Source organism: Astatotilapia calliptera, chromosome 18 (genome assembly GCF_900246225.1).
Source record: "Astatotilapia calliptera chromosome 18, fAstCal1.2, whole genome shotgun sequence".
Classification (NCBI taxonomy): Eukaryota; Metazoa; Chordata; class Actinopteri; order Cichliformes; family Cichlidae; genus Astatotilapia; species Astatotilapia calliptera.
In genome coordinates this window covers 6420869-6439574 of record NC_039319.1, presented here as the reverse complement: position 1 = coordinate 6439574, position 18706 = coordinate 6420869, and the positions used below count along the sequence as shown (strand labels likewise).

Below are 18706 nucleotides of genomic sequence, written 5' to 3'. Positions count from 1 at the left end.
TTCTGGTGTAGCAACCAGATGTCCTAATGACTTACTGTTATGTTTGCTTTTATTATTTAGAGTGCAGATAAATTAATAAAGCTAATGATTGCTCCTGATTGCCCAGGGGATTGTCGGCTGTTCTTTACCCTCTCTGGACGAACTGCGCCGCTCTCGCTGTCTAAGGAAAGCAGGAAATATCATAAAAGACTCCTCACAGCCCGCTCATAATCTGTTCCAACTGCTGCCATCAGGCAAAAGATACAGGAACATCAGAACAAAGACAAATAGACTAAATAGCAGTTTCTACCCTGTAGCTGTTAGGGCATTGAATTACAAGTAATCACCTACAATTCAACCTGCCAAATACTGTGCAGTGGATGACATCCTGTGCAATAGTGTCTGTGTGCAGTAAGGTTCTAATTATTATACTGAATGACTGTGTTCTACCTCTCTTATATTTATATTTTTTCTCTTGACACCGCAGGGACTGCACTTATTTTGTTGCACTTGTTAAAAATGACAATAAAGATATCCTGATTCTGATAATTAAATTGTTGCTAGACACAAGTTGATGATTTCAAGATTGCATTTGCATGTTGCAAAAACTGTTCACTTGCATGCAACCAAAGTCTGCTCAGACCTGTTTGATTATTGCAGTGTAACTTGCGCTCTTGGTAACATTAAATTATGATTGTTGATCACAGGCTTATTGCAGATTTCCTTTCATATAGATCAGCTTACTTAAAAGAAATAGTTGCTGCTAGCTACAAAAAGTACAGATAACGTATTCCTCATTTTATATAAAACTAAAGAGACGCTCAAGGGACATTTATTCAACCCGTTCTTGCTTAAATTTATACTAGATGCCCTTTATCAACATGAGTCTTTAACATCTGGGAAGATCAACTTCCTGAAATACTGAAGCTGTGAGTGTAAATGTTTGAAAAAGAGATAAGTGGGATCTCCATAGTTCTTGGGCCTTGCCCTCTCCTTCTCAGGGAATTGGATTTGGCAGATTTCCATCATCTTAGTGGAGCTGGGCCTGTTTTTCTTTCTCTTTTCTTTATACTGCTGCTAAACCTGCTGCCCCCTTTTTTACTGCTGTCCTTCTAGCTCAAAATACCTGGAGCAGTGAAGCTGGAAAAGCCATTTAGGATGGATATCAGATGATGTGTAATTTGGGCTTAAAATAACATGTAGGCAAAGAGTAAGTCTGACGGCTCAGCTTATTTCCTGGAGCGTTTAAGTGGCCTCATTTTACTCATTTGGTAAAAATCTGACTAACATACACATTGTACAGACAGGTTAATAAACACTCAGGCACACACACAAACACACTCAGGAAGACGACCCACACACATACACACATCTGCACAGAGTCTAAACAGTCAGCCAAGCTCACTCTTTCTCTTTCTCACACACACACGCACCATGTACAAGTGATCCCGAATAATATTTACCCCTGTTTGCCCCTGCTGTAACAGCTGTGCAAAAGTCTTGAGCCACGCCTCATTTCTTTATATTTTGCTTCCAGACTTTCTGAAGGTCTTTCAAAGTTTTTCTTTTTCACTCTTTTTCAGTCCGGCCCATTTCACAGGAATGCTTTTTCTTGTTTGTTAAGCCACTTAACACTGACCTGCGACTAATTCAGGGACTAAAAAAGGCACGTAACTCAAAGGATGAACCAATGTTCCATCTACAGATAACAGACAGTTTAGTAATTAACCAATTTTAAATTGTATTTATAGAAACTTTATTATTACACTTGTTATTATTACACAGCCTGTTACAAAAACACATAATTTGCTACAGATTTCTTTAGCTGAACCTATAAAAAACAATAACACAGTTTGACAGGGGTAAAAATTGTGTTTTTTTCACCAACAAGCTTATTCCCAAAGAGCTATTCGCCAAAAAACTTGATATATATTGGCATGGTGTTACAATTTGAGGAATTTGAGGAAACTGGACAACCGATGGACAAAAAAGAAAGAAAGAAAAGAATCTAGACCAGTTGAATATTATCTGAAAGTCATGTCCTCAAGAAAAAGGGAAAAATCCAGAACTGACATATCACCTGAGAGATGCATTTTGACCTTCAGTTTATCCATCTACTGCTCACTGAAGCCTCATCAGAAATGTTCTCATTGAAAAGGATGCTTGTCATGAAGCCATTCTTAATGAGGGGAACAGGGAGAAAGACTGAGGAATGCCAAATTACCCAAGAACTGGACTGACAATCAGTGGCAACAGATTTTATGGAGTGATGAACCCAAATTTGGAAAATGATGACTCAAGTCATCAACAGTATGAATGGAGGAGGTCAGATGTGAAGTACAACAGTGAGTGTCTACAGCCATTTATAAAACACTTTGGAGGCTCTGCCTTGTTTGGGGATTTGTATTTCAGCCAGTGGTGTTGGGCAAAGATCAAATGTTGATCCACCAGCTAGAAAGTGCGTGATTGTCAACAGCTCCATTTCTCAGTATGACAATCCAAAAACACTGCCAATGCAGTCAGTTATGGATTGGACTCCATAGATCCTGAATCTTAATGTTATCGAAGCAGTATGTAATCATCTAAACTGAGGACTAAGAGCTCATACCCTTCAACAAGCGTGTGTTCAGATTGCATATCCAAATGTATGATAACTTACCTCATTTCCATTTAGGATGTTGATTAAATTACTTGAAGTGTCTGCAACAGTGCAGGAAATATGAATTTCAGAAATGTCTCCTATTCACCCAGCTTTAAAATCTAGATAAAACACAGGGTGTTGGCCGCTCTCTGAAGACAGTGCACATACATTTATTTGTATCAGGAGGAGCAACACATTCCGCAGGAAGGTGATGAGTCAACTTTGTCCCAGATGAAACTTGGCAGAAACCGCCATGCATGACTTGACCAACCCACCCATGACAATGTTCAGATTGTTCAGTCCAGACACACAGTGATCATTAAAGATAAATCCCAAACTTGCCTAACTAAACCTAATGTTACCCTAACCTGGCTACACATTTAATAACTAATGTCAGGGGTTCTCAAACATTTTGGGAACAGGTGCCTTGAGGGGAACCTTTCACAGAGCTGCTTCACAGTGATAAACAGAAACACATTTCATAATTAATTGTATTAATACCCATTATATGCTTTTAAACTGAAAGTAATTGTATTTAAATTTTATTTGGGCTCATCTTAACAACCGTCATGTGATGCAGTTTGGCCTCCCTTCTTGCTATTGTCAAAATAACCGAAAACAATATGTGTCTCCATCTTTTCTGGGTTTATTTAGTTTGTTTTTAGGATTACTGAAAATATAAACTGATGTTATTTCTCTTTGCTGAGTGACATAAACGTAAGAAAGCTCTATGCAATGTGTCTAAGTCATATCACAGTTTCTACTGGCATTTATTAATCCAATCTAGATGCACATTTTTATGATTTGTAGAAAATTATTTAGCATATTATTCACCCTTTGCCATTGGTGAATACTTTGAAGAGTTTTTACGTTAAAACATACCTCGAGATGACTGTTGTTGTGAACCTGTGTGATATAAATAAAATTGGATAACTAATGGAAAAACAACAAATGCCTTGCCATGGGTCACAAGTCTTACCACTTTGATAACCCAGAAAGTGACTCCATAGAGACCAACATTTAACACTTGTGGTCATCTGAGGACTACCAATTAACCCCATGTCTTTATTCTGGAGAAAACCTACATAGACACAGCAAGAACCAATGATCTTCTTGCTGTGAAGCAATGGTTCCCCTCCCCCCTCCACCACAAAACAGGCAGGAATGAGGTACTGAAGTAAATGGGGGCCACTGTGGGAATGAGGAGGGAGGAAAATAGAGCCGTGAGGACAAAATAGTACAGAGAGGTGAAACGAGTGACAGGTAGCTGTGATTTCCAGCGATAGTATTTTTATATGGATTCTCAGTATATAACGAATGAGCTGTTTTTAATCATGCATTGTATAAGTTAAGGAAGCAAGCCATGGGTCGACTTTATTATCCTTGCAGGTGATTATGAAGTATTTTTCTTGCAATTCATTTATCATTCACAAAATACTACATCTACTGAATGGCATTCCTAAAGCCTTGGAAGTGCAGACCCAGTACAAACTCTAGCAGTGTCACTCAGCAATGATAAAGCATGCACCAGAGTGTAATTAAGCTTATCTCACCTCAAACGTGTCTGACAACAGGTGCATTCAGAGCTGCAGTTGTCAAGGATTGCAGCTGCATGAGCCTTCATTTGTGAGATAGCGCAGTCAAAGGGTAACCCATTCAAGGAGAAATGGCTCTGACTGTTCAGACGCCTATAAAAACGCCAGTCTGTACGCTGGTCTAATGGTATTTTGCTTGCAAATTAGGTTGGTGTTTTCATCTGATAGTAGCCCAAATCTGCCATGTTTTATGCCACAGCTTTTTAATTGGTCCTCATTTTCAGTAACACAACTTGATATTCTGAGATTAACTTGATTATATGATACAGACGGGGGAGAAATTAGATTTTATAAAAATGTTTTGGTGTATTTTACACATGTCAAACTAAAGAAATTTGTTGTTTTGTTTCCCCCAGACTTGGCTCCCTGAACTCAGCTCCAAAGGTCACAGACGTTGACAGAGTGAGACACTCCTTTCCTCTCTGTCAAAGAACCTCGAGTGCTTATAGCATGGACATTCCAAACTTAGAGACATAGTCCTAAATACATACAACCTTTTATACCACATGGCCCGCGAACATCTCGACCTGTCCAGACAACAACCTACTAATCTCAGCAAGCTGAAGCTAACTATTTAGTTTCTGTGGTAACGCTGTGTTGTGGTACTTCGCAGTAAGAGCTATATAAAGGGTCACTGACTTAAATGAGTATTTACAGTACAAGAACGAGATCAATACTATGAGATACGGCCTGTTAAAATAATACAGGCTCAGAGCTATGTTGGCCCTTCACTGATGACAGAATCCTTGGAGGCCATTACTATGTATGTTGTTTTGGTCCAACATTTAACTAAGTGTGCATACTGTGCATCTATAACCTCTGCTTTTAAAAACAATATTAAAGTTTTACAATTAGCTCTTCCAAATCGTTGAATATCTGCAGCTTCTGTGCATTTGCCAGAACTGCTGTGTGCTCGATTCTCAGGAGTTTCTTCCAAAACAAACATTTGTCTCTAGGGATTTTACTTCTGCAGTGAAGCGTTTAAAAACATTTTTCTACTTTTTACTCTTTATTTCTTTGTCTTCTGAATGAGTGACACCCCAGAAGATAAGATCCCTCAGTGATGACGATTAAGTGAATGACTTTAAGCGTCTAGTTTTTGAGGAAACACAGTTGTTAAACTGAACCAGAGAGGTTAAGCTGACAAAAAGAAACCCTGTCATCCATTTTTATTAAACATAAAATAATATGAAGAAATATGATGACATTTTTACCGCTAAAATGACAAAAACATTTTCTGGATTTTGTTACAATTGTTATAAGTTCTTTCAGCATTTTAATACGCTGCATTGAAAATGCAGTTTATCATTTCTGAGATTCTATACAAATGTAGTAAATGTAAGTAAATGTAAGTAAATGTAAGATTGTACAGGGACATTTTAGAGTATTTGCAGTAATCCTACTAGCTACCTGCTGTGGTTTTGGCGTGGAGCTGTAAGCGTTGGGTTTCGCCGGCGGGTCTTTTGACCGGACTCACAGAGGATGAGTGGAGATCCTGAGTGCTGTAGAGGCACTTATGAAGGGCACACATTGTTGCCAGCCCTGGGGAGAAAACTGAGCAGTCTGGCAACACAGGCGGAATTTCCTACTGTGATGTTATCTCACACAAGACATTTAGCTTCAGCCAAATGAAGAAGGGGGAGAGAAAGTGGTAAGGAAGAGGAGGGTCAAAAAAGAGGGCGATAGAAGGAAGGGGAATGACAGCTGAGGACATAAGGGAGAGGATGAAGAGGTGGTCAGATAATGATGAAGACAAGGGAAGTAAAATGTCCTGTAGAACAAAGGAAAATGAAGTAAAAGGCAATGAGGAAATACATTATGAAGGGTAGATGGGGAACAAGAAAGAGAGACTGCAGAAATGGGAGTGTAGGTACTTTTCTTTACACATTAGTTTTATGCACATTTTATATTCACATGAAAATCTTGTGGTACCTTCTTCTGTGTCTCCAACTGTGTATAAAGCCTGCATGTCATTCATCCTGTATTCCACTGTGGGGGTGCAAGCATCAGACCAGGCTCACTTTGCTTCTGAACATATTCTATGTTAACCAGAGGGGGCCACGAGTGGAGTAGAATTCACCGCATCAGAAAAGTGACGATATATAATTTACAGACAGGACACATCCATCCATCCATCCATCCATCCATCCATCCATCATCTCCCACTTATCTGAAGTTCAGTTCTGGTGGCAGTAGGCTATAAGCTGGATCCTTTTATCCAGGATCCTTACCCCCACACTTTCCATTTCCTCCTGGGTCTCCTGAGATCATACGAGAAATATAATCTCTCCAGTGGGTTCTGGGTTTACCCCAGGGTCTCTTTCTAGTTGGGCAAACCCAGAACACCTCCAAACTTGAAGTACCCAGAAGCATCCTAAGCAGAGGCCCAAACAACCTCAATACAGGACACATACATTTTTAAATTTAATACAAGGTTTTTTAAGTTACAGAACTGAAATGACAAGATGAAAGTTCTTTAGGGACACATAAATGATCAGAAATACTTTCATTTGTGCACAAATTGAGCACCGAGGAAGAGAAACCTGAATATGGTTTCAATATGTTTTGCAGCAGAAATCGATTTAGTAATCTAGATAAAGGCCTCAATTATATCAAATGTTACCAAAATTAAATGGTCAACTTTTAGATCCACACTCTTCCTCTGCGTTGCCATTACACAACAACATCTTCACTGCATCGCACAGTAGTATATGGTGCAGTTTTCACTGTATCATCAAAGCAGCGTAGCAAAGAGAGTAATGAGAGGACCTTTGAATCAGGGACTAGAGCAAGACTAGTAAAGCATTTTTATGACCTTTGCATGATAAGATTTAATCATTGAACCACTTGACTGAAAGTACAGTTTGAATCAAAACAGTAAAAACAGTTTAGAAATCAGTTGGAGAATCAAGTTGAATGAGGAACTAGGTTTGTAATTTTAACAAAATATATAGGTTTGAAAATGCTAAATGTTAACACGCACTAACTGTTTACATGTTTGAATCACACTGACATGTCAAAGTAAACCTGCAGGGTGAAAACTACAACAAAACCACATTTATGAGCCTATGTTTGTTTTTGTTTTTTAAATTAAGCAACAGAAACAGAAAATGTGACATTTCAAATATATTACAATCAACATTGCTATAGTTAAGAAAATGTTCCCACTTTTCCTTTTAAAAATTAGACATTTCAAGACATTTATGCAAAATTGATAACATAATTTTCTTATATGAGCTCAATTCTTAAAAAGTCTCATTATAAAGTCAATAAAATAGCACCTCATCAAAAGGACTGGGAAAACAGCCTAATAAAAATTCCACAAGCTCTAAAAGTTATCCTTCTTATCTCTCTGATTGAGCTGCAAGAGGACAAAAGTGACAACATAAAGTGATAAATTGGAAGCACTGTTGGGATTGCAGAAAACACTAGTTAGACTAGTAAATGTTTTACATGTTTTATATAGGCAGCACTCTCAGTGAAGCCCATAGCTGGCCTGCAGCCTGGAATCCAGAGATTTAAAAAGTTGTGCAATAATAAAACAAAGAGTAATGTGCCCTGAATGACTTCAAGCAATAACATGACTGTTGCTTTAAATTAGCACTTCAAGAAGCTTTTTGAGCCTTAAAGATTTCCAACATTAACATAATCTAATATGAGGCATTACAACTTGTGTATAAAATGCACTATTACATTTAAAGTATTTATTTTCCTTTGAATTTTCTGTCTAAGAGAAGGCATCAGCCCCACTTTTAAAGCCAAAGTCACTGAGAGTGACATGTGACTGTAACATTTTGTCATGTGCAGGCCTACTGCATCTGTTTTGAAGTCAAAGGACGTCACTCTCATGTGAAAGGAAAGATTGATCCTCAGACTGACTTCAGGCCTTTCTTGCTTCTGTCACATCAAAACCTTTAAGTCTCCTTGATGCTGAAAAAGGAGATCTCATGAAAGTTTTTATTTTCAAATTGACAGTCTTCTTTCTATATACATATCACAGAGACTGCATGGGGTTTATGGTTTATCTGAACAACACCAGTCAAGTAAGTAGACACATAAAAATACTTAACAATTTAACAATATAACAATTTGAAATTAAACATGCCATGTGATTCATTCAATAACCTGTATCACATGACTTGATATCCTTCCTGCCAAATGAATTTACTCAACAGTAGTGTTCTTCTGGACAATAATTACCGACCTGTTTACTGTGCAGACGGTTAATGTTTTGTTAACACAGTAGTCGCTGTAGTAACATGGCAACAATAAAAACGGGAGAGCATTTTTCATTGTTCTGCCAGTATTAAACAAAGAAAGCAATGATCGTGATCGTCTGACATTCTTGAAGTACTTTTTGTTTAACTTTTATTTAATCACCTGAGAAAGTAACATACAACAAAAGCGAATGTTTTGTCTGAAGAGAGGATTTTCAGACATTCAGGTGTGTGAGCACAGATAAGCGTACAATCGTTCAGATGCATCACTTCCTTTGACACTTGACTGAAAAACAGTGATCCATATATGGTTTTCAGGGTTGGAGCAACAACCAACCAACCAACCAAATAAAGTCCCACAAACAGCTGGTTTGACACACCCTCAACCTAAGAGCGAGAAGTTGCCAGTTTTTTTCCTTGTTTGCTCGTCTTACTTTTAAAAGGCATCATTCTGCTTTATAAAATGATGATTGGATTACACAGGTGACCTGTTGGTGGCATCTTTCTATTATGTTGAGTTGCATCTACAGCCATGTGAAGTTCAGAAAGTTGAATGACACAATTTAAAGTATAGAAATGTTCCCTGTGAGAGAATGCCCTCGGAAAACAGGTGTTAAGGCTTCTCCTTGTAAACACGGTAAATACTTTGATCTGGCAGAGTTTTATAACTGATACCCTTCCTAAGACAACTCAAAATGTACAACTCCTGCTGGATCAATCCAACACCCTGCACTCTGGGAGAACTCTGCATTAAACCTGCATGAAACCCAAAATTTCAAAAAGTGAGCAGTCCTCATTGTACTGATTGTAGCAATGCTCTGCCAGAAATTCTTAGTGTTAGCATGTTGGATAGCTAACAGCTTGGCTAATAAGTGCAAAAGCTTGAGCGCAGCTTTGGCTCTGCTTAGGTTTCACTTCACACTTTGCAAATGGTAAAAAGAGCATGGCACCAAAGTATTGTGCACTGTGTATCTTCAAACATCTACAGCTGCAGGTTTTAGCAGATAGTTCTTACGTAGATGTGCCTCGCTCACAGGGCTGCTGGTTCACACGACCAGTTAGAGCAAGCTTTTTCAGTAATGGGGCCTTGCAGATACAGGACATGAAGGTAAAAAGGGGGTCAAAAGAAGTGCTCTATATCTGTGTTTTTAACTTTTGTTTTTATTCTAAGGTGCTCAAGGTTAATGTGAGCAATTTAACAGCATGTACTGCATGAAAACAGGAGAAAATAACTCAGAATTGCATATCAGATAGTGAAGAGTGGCAAAGGTACAACCACAATCATAAAAATTCCATCTAAAAATAAAGGCGGATTGTCTTGAGTACTGACAATGATGCTGCTGACCTGCAGATTTTATTTGGGCTTTGTTTATTCATTAATTTGACCAACGGAGATGTTGAAAATGCTCTGGTTTAACTTTTATCCATGTGAGGTTTGTACATGCTAGGCCTTGGGAACTTACATTTGCTGAAAAAGCACCTGATGAAGACTTTAGGACAACAAATTCTTAAATAACACAGTTTATAGATTAAGCAACGTCTATGCAGAAGGCCACGGTGCATGTATAGATGCAAAGTTCAGTTCTAAGGTTAACTCAAGGTAAAATAATTCCCTTGTTATAATGTATGTTAATACAGTTTTTTAGTTTCAGATTTGTATTTGACACTGAGCTGCTACCAGATCTAAAGGTCTGGTGCTGAATAATTGAAATCAGAGCAATGAAAAAAGCTTTGGGGATTTGCTAACTTTTCCTGGATAAATACAAAAGGGTTGAAAAGCAGCTCTTCGAATTATGCAGAGCTTTGTGAAACATCCACTTTTGACATATGACCTGTCAATCTAAGTCACAGTTGGACCTGATTAAGCTGATGAAACCAACAGAGAGCCACGTGAAACTGACAAAGACACATTCCACTTTGTATGCATAAGATGCTGTTGTTCCAGGAGCAACAGACTTATATGAAAAAATGTTAAAAGCAGCTCCAAAAATAAACCATCGTAACACTTCTTTGATACTAAGGCTTTATAAAATCTGCCAAATAGGTGAGTTAAGCTCGCTTGTTTTCAGTGCAAATGAGCTTTAATCAGTTGCATTATGTGGCGTCATCTTGATACCTGCGCACAATCTGCACATTTATGGCAATGGATACAGTTGGGAAAACTACTTTTTTCTAACATTTTATTTTATTCTTTCTAATGCATGATATGAATATAATTCATTTAAATTAATTAATTTAAATATTTTCATCGACAATTTACACCCCCATCTAAAACCTTCTTTGTGTTTTATCATCTAAGTGAAACAGCCCATAATCTTTTGTTCAGATAGAAAACAGCGACCCTGGTGGGACTCGAACCCACAACCTTTGAATTGCATCTCAATGTCTTTAACTAGAAGTCCAATGCGCTATCCATTGCGCCACAGGGCCACATGCATGCATCCTGCTGTCCCTTTCTCGTTTCGTCTGAAAATATGACTGAATCTTCTTGGGAATTACCACTAATTCATACTGTGCATTAATTCCTCTGGATTGGGACAGGTAACAGATAAAATTGAGTGTCTCTTTTGCTTTTAGTGATTTTACTCAAGACCAATAGCAAAAGAGAACAGCATACACTGTAATGTCCTCTCTACAATGTCAGTAATAAGGGAAAATATAAATAAAAATTAGTGCATTTGTGGAGTTTTTGATGCTTGAATATTGAATCCATCTGAATCTATTTTTCTTTTTTGTTTGAAACACATGTAGATTATGAAATCTAAAGATAGCTGACCTCGATGAAACTTGACTTGAATGTTTGAATACAGACCGAGTTTTCAGCTTGGGGTTACATGCAAAAGGGGCATGGTCACTATAAAGATAAATAAGTAATTAGCAACTTAGATTTGTTCACTTAAACCCATTTGTTTTAAACAGCTTATTGAAAAGCCAGACTAATATAATTAAGAATAAAGTATTTTGGCATAATAGAGAACAATAGATGTTTTTCCTTTGTTGTATTCAAAGGAAGCAAACAGACTAAGGGCTCTACAGTTGCTCATAAATGTGTTATTTTAGCTTAAACCCTGCTGATGTGAATGGGTACTTGTTGCCATGTGTCTGAGTGAAGAGGCCCGGTCCTGGTCGACTTAGCTGTGTGACACGCGATAGGGTCCAAATCCAAAGTGGAATGGCTGCAGGCTTCAACCTGCGCTTAAGAGGGTCACTGCTGAACAAAGGGGGTTCAGTCACTTGCTGAGAGGCTGCACACACTGAAAGGAACATGGGGCCAAGGCGGTGTGTGCGTGTGCCCGTTTGTGTGTGTGTGACACAGAGGGAAAGCGAGCGTGAGCACGTTTGAGCTTAAAATAATTTTAAAGAGAGAAATTAGTGTATCTTATCTCAGACGCCTTGCTTTCTTCATTTAAATCTTTCCCTCACATCTTACATGTCTCATCTGAAGAAATTAAGAGGAGAAGTGAGAACAGAGGAATCCAGGAAATACGCACTTAGTGAAATGAGCCGTCTTTGCCTCTAGAGTGGCATCAGAGGCGACATGAGTTAATAATGGCTGCGCCGCTGGATCAGTTTAGCTGCTCTGTCTTTTGCTGGCTGCACGGCACGGATGATTAATTAAATACTCCCAAAATAATGACAAAGTGAGCAGTTTGTTGTAGGCTTACTGCTTTCATATCCTCAAACAGGACCCTGAGAATTGTTTCTCTTTCTTAATACACACTAGAAGTTGACAAAAGTGTTATGGTGATGCATCTGCATTGCAGCCAGATCACCACTTACTAAATATTTGAAGGCATTTTTAAGCTCATATATGCCAGCAGTGTGAAGGTGTCCTGTGTAGTTTTCTTGTCTTTACGGGTGAACAAACCTGTTAAACTCTTTGATCCTCATAAATTGTTTGTAAAAATTTTACAATAACCTTTTACAACTCTGCATACTTTCTTGCTTCATCAGTGTTTTACTGTTACATTGCCCTGGCTTTGGGGTATCTGTGAATCAGTGAACAAAGTCTGCAAGTGACAAACAAAACAGGATGTGACTTAAAAAAAATACAGTTACATGGAGCTATGTGAGCTCAGAAACCTTGCAGGAAACCTCTAAACTGTTACAACACTGAAAACCAGTGTGTATGTGTTTATATGTGTTGCTGTTTATGTCCCTTGTGTGTGTGTATGGGTTTACAGGGCAAAGATGCACTAACGACGTCTGCTTGTTTAGTCAAGAGCAAGAAAAGTGAGTGAGATTTTCAGATTAGGTTCTTGCCAAAAGACTATGACTGCCCCGTGAGGTTTTCTAAGCACTCTGAGAATGTTCAACAGTGCGTTCTGGGTACAAGTGTATCTTGAAGGGAAAAAACCCAACTCAGACATCTTTAAAAGCTTTTTATTTGTACTGTTTGTTCATATTTTTTGTGGAAGGTCACACCTGCCATTCCTCCAGGTGGCTGGGTATTATACTGCACTGTGAATTAAACCAAGAATGCAGCATTTCACAAGAGAACAAGTCTTTTATTTGGTCAGTGATATCCGTTGTGTCTGATTCCTGTGTGTTACCATCATAAAAGGGCTCAGCTTTTGCACTACACTCTCCTTTCCAAGAAAAAACACTTCAAAATTCCCAGACGTGACATCCTGAAACAATATCTGTACTAATCTGGAAGAATAATACAGTAAATGTTCCCATACAATCAAGAGGTGTCTGCAAATTGTGTCTTTTATTGCAGCTCTTTCAAAATCCAAACTTGTGTAAGTCCCCGTTATATTGCTTCCCACAGTTTTGGCAGAAAGGCTCCTCAAAACAGGGAATATTTCACCTCTTAAGCCAAACGTGAAGTGCCAAACCTGCAAAACATAGCGACTGCCTCGGCTTTTCACTTTGCCTGGCACAAATCATTCAATGTCAGGCCATTTCCCACGCCAAATAGGCTTAAAATGCTAAAAAGACGAGAAGAAAAGAAGAAAGTCCTGTCAAGTTTTTCCACTTGGTTTTGTTCTCTTTTTCTGCCTCTGTGTTTTTTCACCTCAGTATCTATTTGTCCCCTTTTCTTTTCTCCTTTTCCCTCCCCCCTCCACCTCCTCCCCCCACCCTCCTCTGCAAGTCTAACATGTCATTCTCCTTCTTTTGTACCTACAGGCCTTTTTTCCTATTGAACTCCCCGCCCTCTCCACTCCTCTGGCTCTCCTTTTTCCTCTCAGGGGCCTAATTATGAGCCGGCATTAAATAAAAACATTTATATTTCTCCAAAAAAAGGCTTCTCTCTGTGCTTTCTCTGGACAATGAGGGCTTATGATTCTCCCTTCCCTCCTGCTCCCTCTTTCTGTCTCTTTCTCTGCTGAGTGGCCATTCACTGGGGGTCTATGTCTCTTTGTGATTGGCTTGCTCTAGGACTCCTAGGGGGCAGTAATTGTGTCTCATTAAGTCTTACAGTAGTCGTGAGGGGAGTGTAGTGGGGTGGGAAGTGAGGGGGAGTTTGCTGCACAAGGCCTCGCAATTAGAAATCCCAGAGAGCTTGAATGGGAACCCTAATCAGACCACAATGGCCGAGGCTCCCTGCCTATTAGGGCAAAAAGGAAGTGTTGCCATTGTCCAAACACACACACATGCAGACGCACACACACACACCAGGAATGCATGCAGAACAGTGGGGATGGATGTAGTTGTGTGGTGGCATCGTCCCACAGGCCAATTTGGAACGATTGGGAGACTTAAGAGAGCTTTTCACTGCCTCAGTCACGAAATACACATTCATGCACTCAGAAAGTCGAGTACACACACACACACACACACACACACACAGGTGCAGGCACACATACACTTTTCCATCCATACTGAAGCTAAAAACGGGTCTCATTAGTGATGTTGAGGACGAGCTGGGAGTTTGCTTTCTGTTTGCTCATTTGTCACCCTGTGATTCCTCTCACTGCACACAGGAGGTTTTTCAATTTTTGTGTGAAAAACACTTCCTGCAAGAAACATATTTTAGTGTCTCCGTGAAGCAGAAGCGGGGTAATACAATCAGCATGCTGCGTCTGCGGTGGATACATAAATAACCCATGCACCTCATCTCTGTGGAAATTCAGTAAATTTCAGTGTCTGTGAAAGAAAAAAAGAAAAAAAAACATACAAATAATGATATTCCACCACCATCTGTCTCTAAAAGGGAAATGCATTGGAAAGTGAAAACTTTGCAAAGCCTTCCCTTGTTTTTATCTCATAATAGGAGCAGAAAGTGGGTCTCTTTTCCTCCGTTTATCTGTGTAGCGTTCCCAGGAGAAACAGTGGCTACCCCTCCTTATCTTTGTTACTGCCGAGTGCTGCAGTGGATTATGAAGTGGATTATGCAAATGTCTCACAATATATTCATATTAACAAAGGTTGAGGTTCATGTGCCTGTGCCCGGAATTTATGAATACGCACATATTTTAAAAATGGCTGGAATGTGCTATAATTTAATGGAAATGAACTCAAATGACTGTTATAATTATTGTAATGTGCTTTGCCTCGTTTTCAATTTGTGGAATTAGTAGCAACTTTAAAATAAAGCAATATTCAATTCAATTTAGCCCATTGTTGCAATTATCAGCTCTATTGATCCTCTGTAGAATAGACGGTCATTGTTGGACTTTGATCCAAATGTTGAGTAATTTGCAGTTTATTTTTTCTGGAGTCACAAAAACTGCTGGGATCATGTTACAAATGGATGACTCTCTTGGTTTTGAAGAGTTTTCATTGGTGTTTTGTTTGTTCTAAATGCAAAACATGGACGGTCTGAAGACTAATAAGCAGTGGAGGAAGCTCCTTGTCAGCTTAAAAAAAGTCAAGGTCATAAAGGAAGCATTCTGTTTTCTATTGAGAAGGAAATACAACGCTTATGGACGACTGGGAAATATTAACATCCTGCTTAGCCAACTGACTCATCTGAAATGATGCAATAACAGATTCATGAGCAGTTGTTGAATTTATGATTCATCTGGTCGTGTCCTTAAAGTCACCAATAGGTGAAGTTTAAGAAAAATGTTTCTGGATCTAAGGGGCAGAGGTAAAACAGTTTCAGTATACCTCTGTAGACTTTACAGGATACTCAGTAGTTACATTTCACATTAGGTTATCTATGTTTGGGTAGCAAATCAGTTCATAACAGATCTGACATCCCTGGAGATAAATGTGACTGGATAAAGGCACAAGTTCAAACCTGCTCACGGGATGGGAACATCTGGGTGCGGAAAGTCAGCAGGAAACATTCAGCCTTCACGTGCTACAATGACCTTCGCTGAGCCGTTCGGTTGTGAACCAAGCAAAACGCTGAAGCTGACTAACTTTGCATAGAAGCAGGAAGCAATTGAAACGATATTCCTGTTTTAAAAATAGATCAAATGACAGTATGGATATTTAGTGTTACTCTGTTGCTATAATGAGAGAAAGAATCTGGAGTTTCTCCTGTCGCTGTGTAGTTTCAGCCATACTGTATATAAAATGCTGTTATATTGTTTTTATATTATGAATGCATATAAAAGATGGACTATCAAGAACCAATGGCATGTGAACTGCCTTTGGAAACATCCCTTTTAGTGTTACTGACACCGTCCATTTTTGAGCCAAAAGCTGCTATGTTTGTAAGAAAAGGTAATAATGTCAAACATGAGGCCCGGGGGCTAGAATCAGCCCACTTGGAAAATGTGAAGGAGGACATAAATTTTAAACTTTTATCTGTATTTTCATACATTTTACAGACTTTCTATTGAAAAAGACGTCTTCCATTCGCAATCATACAACACTAATGTAAATAAGTAGTAGATAAATAATTAAATCACAGTATGTTCCTGTTTTTTTTTTTTTTAACTCTCTACTACAGAAATGTATGATTTTTACAGTGAGTTCACAAACAAACAAAAAAAAAGTCAATTTTGGTCAATTAACAAAAATTCTCCTCTACAAGAATTTTAATCCATGACACTGAACACACCAGCTAATATGAGACCCGTGTTTGGTTTCAGCTCTTTTATCTTTTATTTGATGTTTTGACCAACAGTCTTACTCTTTTGGTTTACCAACTTTGTTTTTGTAAGCAGTCAAGTGCTTCCAGCAACCTGCAACTGATAAAAGTCTACAGCAGTAAACAGCAGTAATCAGTACACCTACAGTACTGTGCATATATACACAACACAGCTGTGTGTAGAATATACAACCTAACAAACACAGAGTTCACCCCTTCGATAGCTCAGCTGGTAGAGCGGAGCACTGTAGGAGAGTTGTGCTGAAATCCTTAGGTCGCTGGTTCGATTCCGGCTCGAAGGAGCAGGCTTTTGTGTTTTGGTAAGAGTGGCGAACAGACATCGTCAGTGTTGGCAGTTGGGAATGTCACATATGTTACTTGTAAACTGTAAACTCCCTGATAAGTGTGCCAACTTCTCAACCACTACAAACTCCTGAATCAAATCAATGTGGTAGAACGTCTCATAGTAATAAACTAAGCAAGAGTTAATTTATTTCTGTGTAATGTATACTATTTACTCTTATTGAACTATTAAACTCTCATTACTGAATTTCCCAGAGGAACCCACCCGAGGGATTAATAAAGTTTTATCTAATCTAATCTAATCTAATCAGATCTCTTGAAGACAACCTATCATAAAATGTGTTATAGTTGTTGGCATTATAGTTACGGCTCTTATTTAAGTTTTGTATGTGCTGTATGTGTTTTGTTTTGGTCTGACTAAAAACAGACTAAAAAGTCTGACTAAGCAGCAAAATGTTTGCTGTCAAGGACACTTCAGTAGGATATTTGGCTACATCAAAACATACTGACATTCCAAAAGCTATTTTATTTGCACTCTCACTGGTCATGTCCTTTCTCACACGCTCACTATCAGCACCAGTCTCACTGGATCATTTTCCACAATGAGTGCGATCTGCCCACAAATTTCATGACCTCACACCAGATTACTTTACATCCAAATTACATCTTAAAGTTGAAGGGTTGACCGGCTTAACCAGTATTGTGGGGCATTCAGTGTACCGGAGAAAGCATAATGAGTTTTATCTCAACAACAGGCAAAGCAGTCTTCGGGTGTCAGCCGGGATGGACCTGTTGGCTAATTGGGGTTGTCAGGATTTTAAACACAATTAATGAAAATTCCTTCTCCTTTTCCCTGACCTAATTGCAGGTGATAATTATTGTTTGTGGCCAAATTTAAACAAATAATTAACAAATGTATACTGACAAACTGGCTGACTTGATTCTTTGCAAATCCCTGCACCATTGTATTGTTAATTGGGTTGAATGTAAGTGGAGACTCTGACATGTTTTCCACCCCCCAAACAGGTCCTTGCTGCATACAGTCTTAAGCTCTAGAATAAACAGCCTCAACTTTAGGAGGTGTTCTTCTTAAAGCCTCAATATAGAGTTTCACATTATTAGCGCAGTTAAGTGAACACATTATAGCTGAAAAGTTCGTTTATTGGAGCCTTTGCGGCAAAGCCAACAATCCAATGTTGAGTTTTTGTACAGCTTAATTGTTAATGGATAAATAAATTGTGAAACAACCAAGAACATTTAAATGTTGGCTGAAACGCTGAGCTTCACTGCATGTGGAAATCTCAGAGAATTGCAGTGATATTCTTTAGAGTTAAAGTTTTTAATCTCATTTTTTACATAGCATTCTATACATAAAAAACTGTCAGTTGCAAGACATGAATACACATTTCAAAATGTGGAAATGGGAAAAAATGCTAATCTAAAAAAAAAAAGAAAAAGAAATGAAAGATTTTTTAAACATCCGTTTGGGTAAATTTTTGGTATTTAGACTTCTCGAAGGGGGATTTTTTTTCAGTATATTGTTTTACATCTGTAACACAAACCCCAGTTTTCTCTGCAACACTGCCAGATGCTTCAACATCCCCCTGAGCTAATCTCATAATACCCTATTAGTAGCCCTGAAAGTGTACAACAATATGAGATCTCAGACCAGGCCATGTTTCCACTGAGCACATTTCCAAAACATGATAAAGGCATGAATTGCGCTGGTGATGGCTATTTGTAAGGGGTTTCCCTCCCTTCCACACAAAAGGGGCTTAGCAGAGAGGCAGCATGTTCTCAGGCATTGTCTCTGGGCCTGGACCACCCGTTCCCCCTTGCTGTCCCACTGTCAGTCAAACAATGCAGTGGTGCTACTCCCACTTTGCCCCCAACCCCCATCCTATTTACTCAACCACCCCCTCCCTTCCCCCACCACCCACACTCTGGACACAAGTAGTGGTGACATGATGTTTCTTTA

The 18706-nt window shown here is 38.8% G+C and overlaps 2 non-coding genes across 2 annotated transcripts; one reads left to right on the top strand and one right to left on the bottom strand.

The window, feature by feature from the left end:
• Positions 1-10769: 10769 nt before the first annotated feature.
• On the bottom strand, positions 10770-10862 carry trnar-ucu (transfer RNA arginine (anticodon UCU)). Its single transcript has 2 exons — positions 10826-10862; positions 10770-10805 (listed from the first exon to the last, which is right to left on the bottom strand). It is a non-coding gene; the product is annotated as a tRNA-Arg (tRNA).
• Positions 10863-16639: 5777 nt separating this feature from the next.
• Positions 16640-16727, top strand: trnay-gua (transfer RNA tyrosine (anticodon GUA)). Its single transcript is given in 2 exon segments — positions 16640-16676; positions 16692-16727. It is a non-coding gene; the product is annotated as a tRNA-Tyr (tRNA).
• Positions 16728-18706: the final 1979 nt, after the last annotated feature.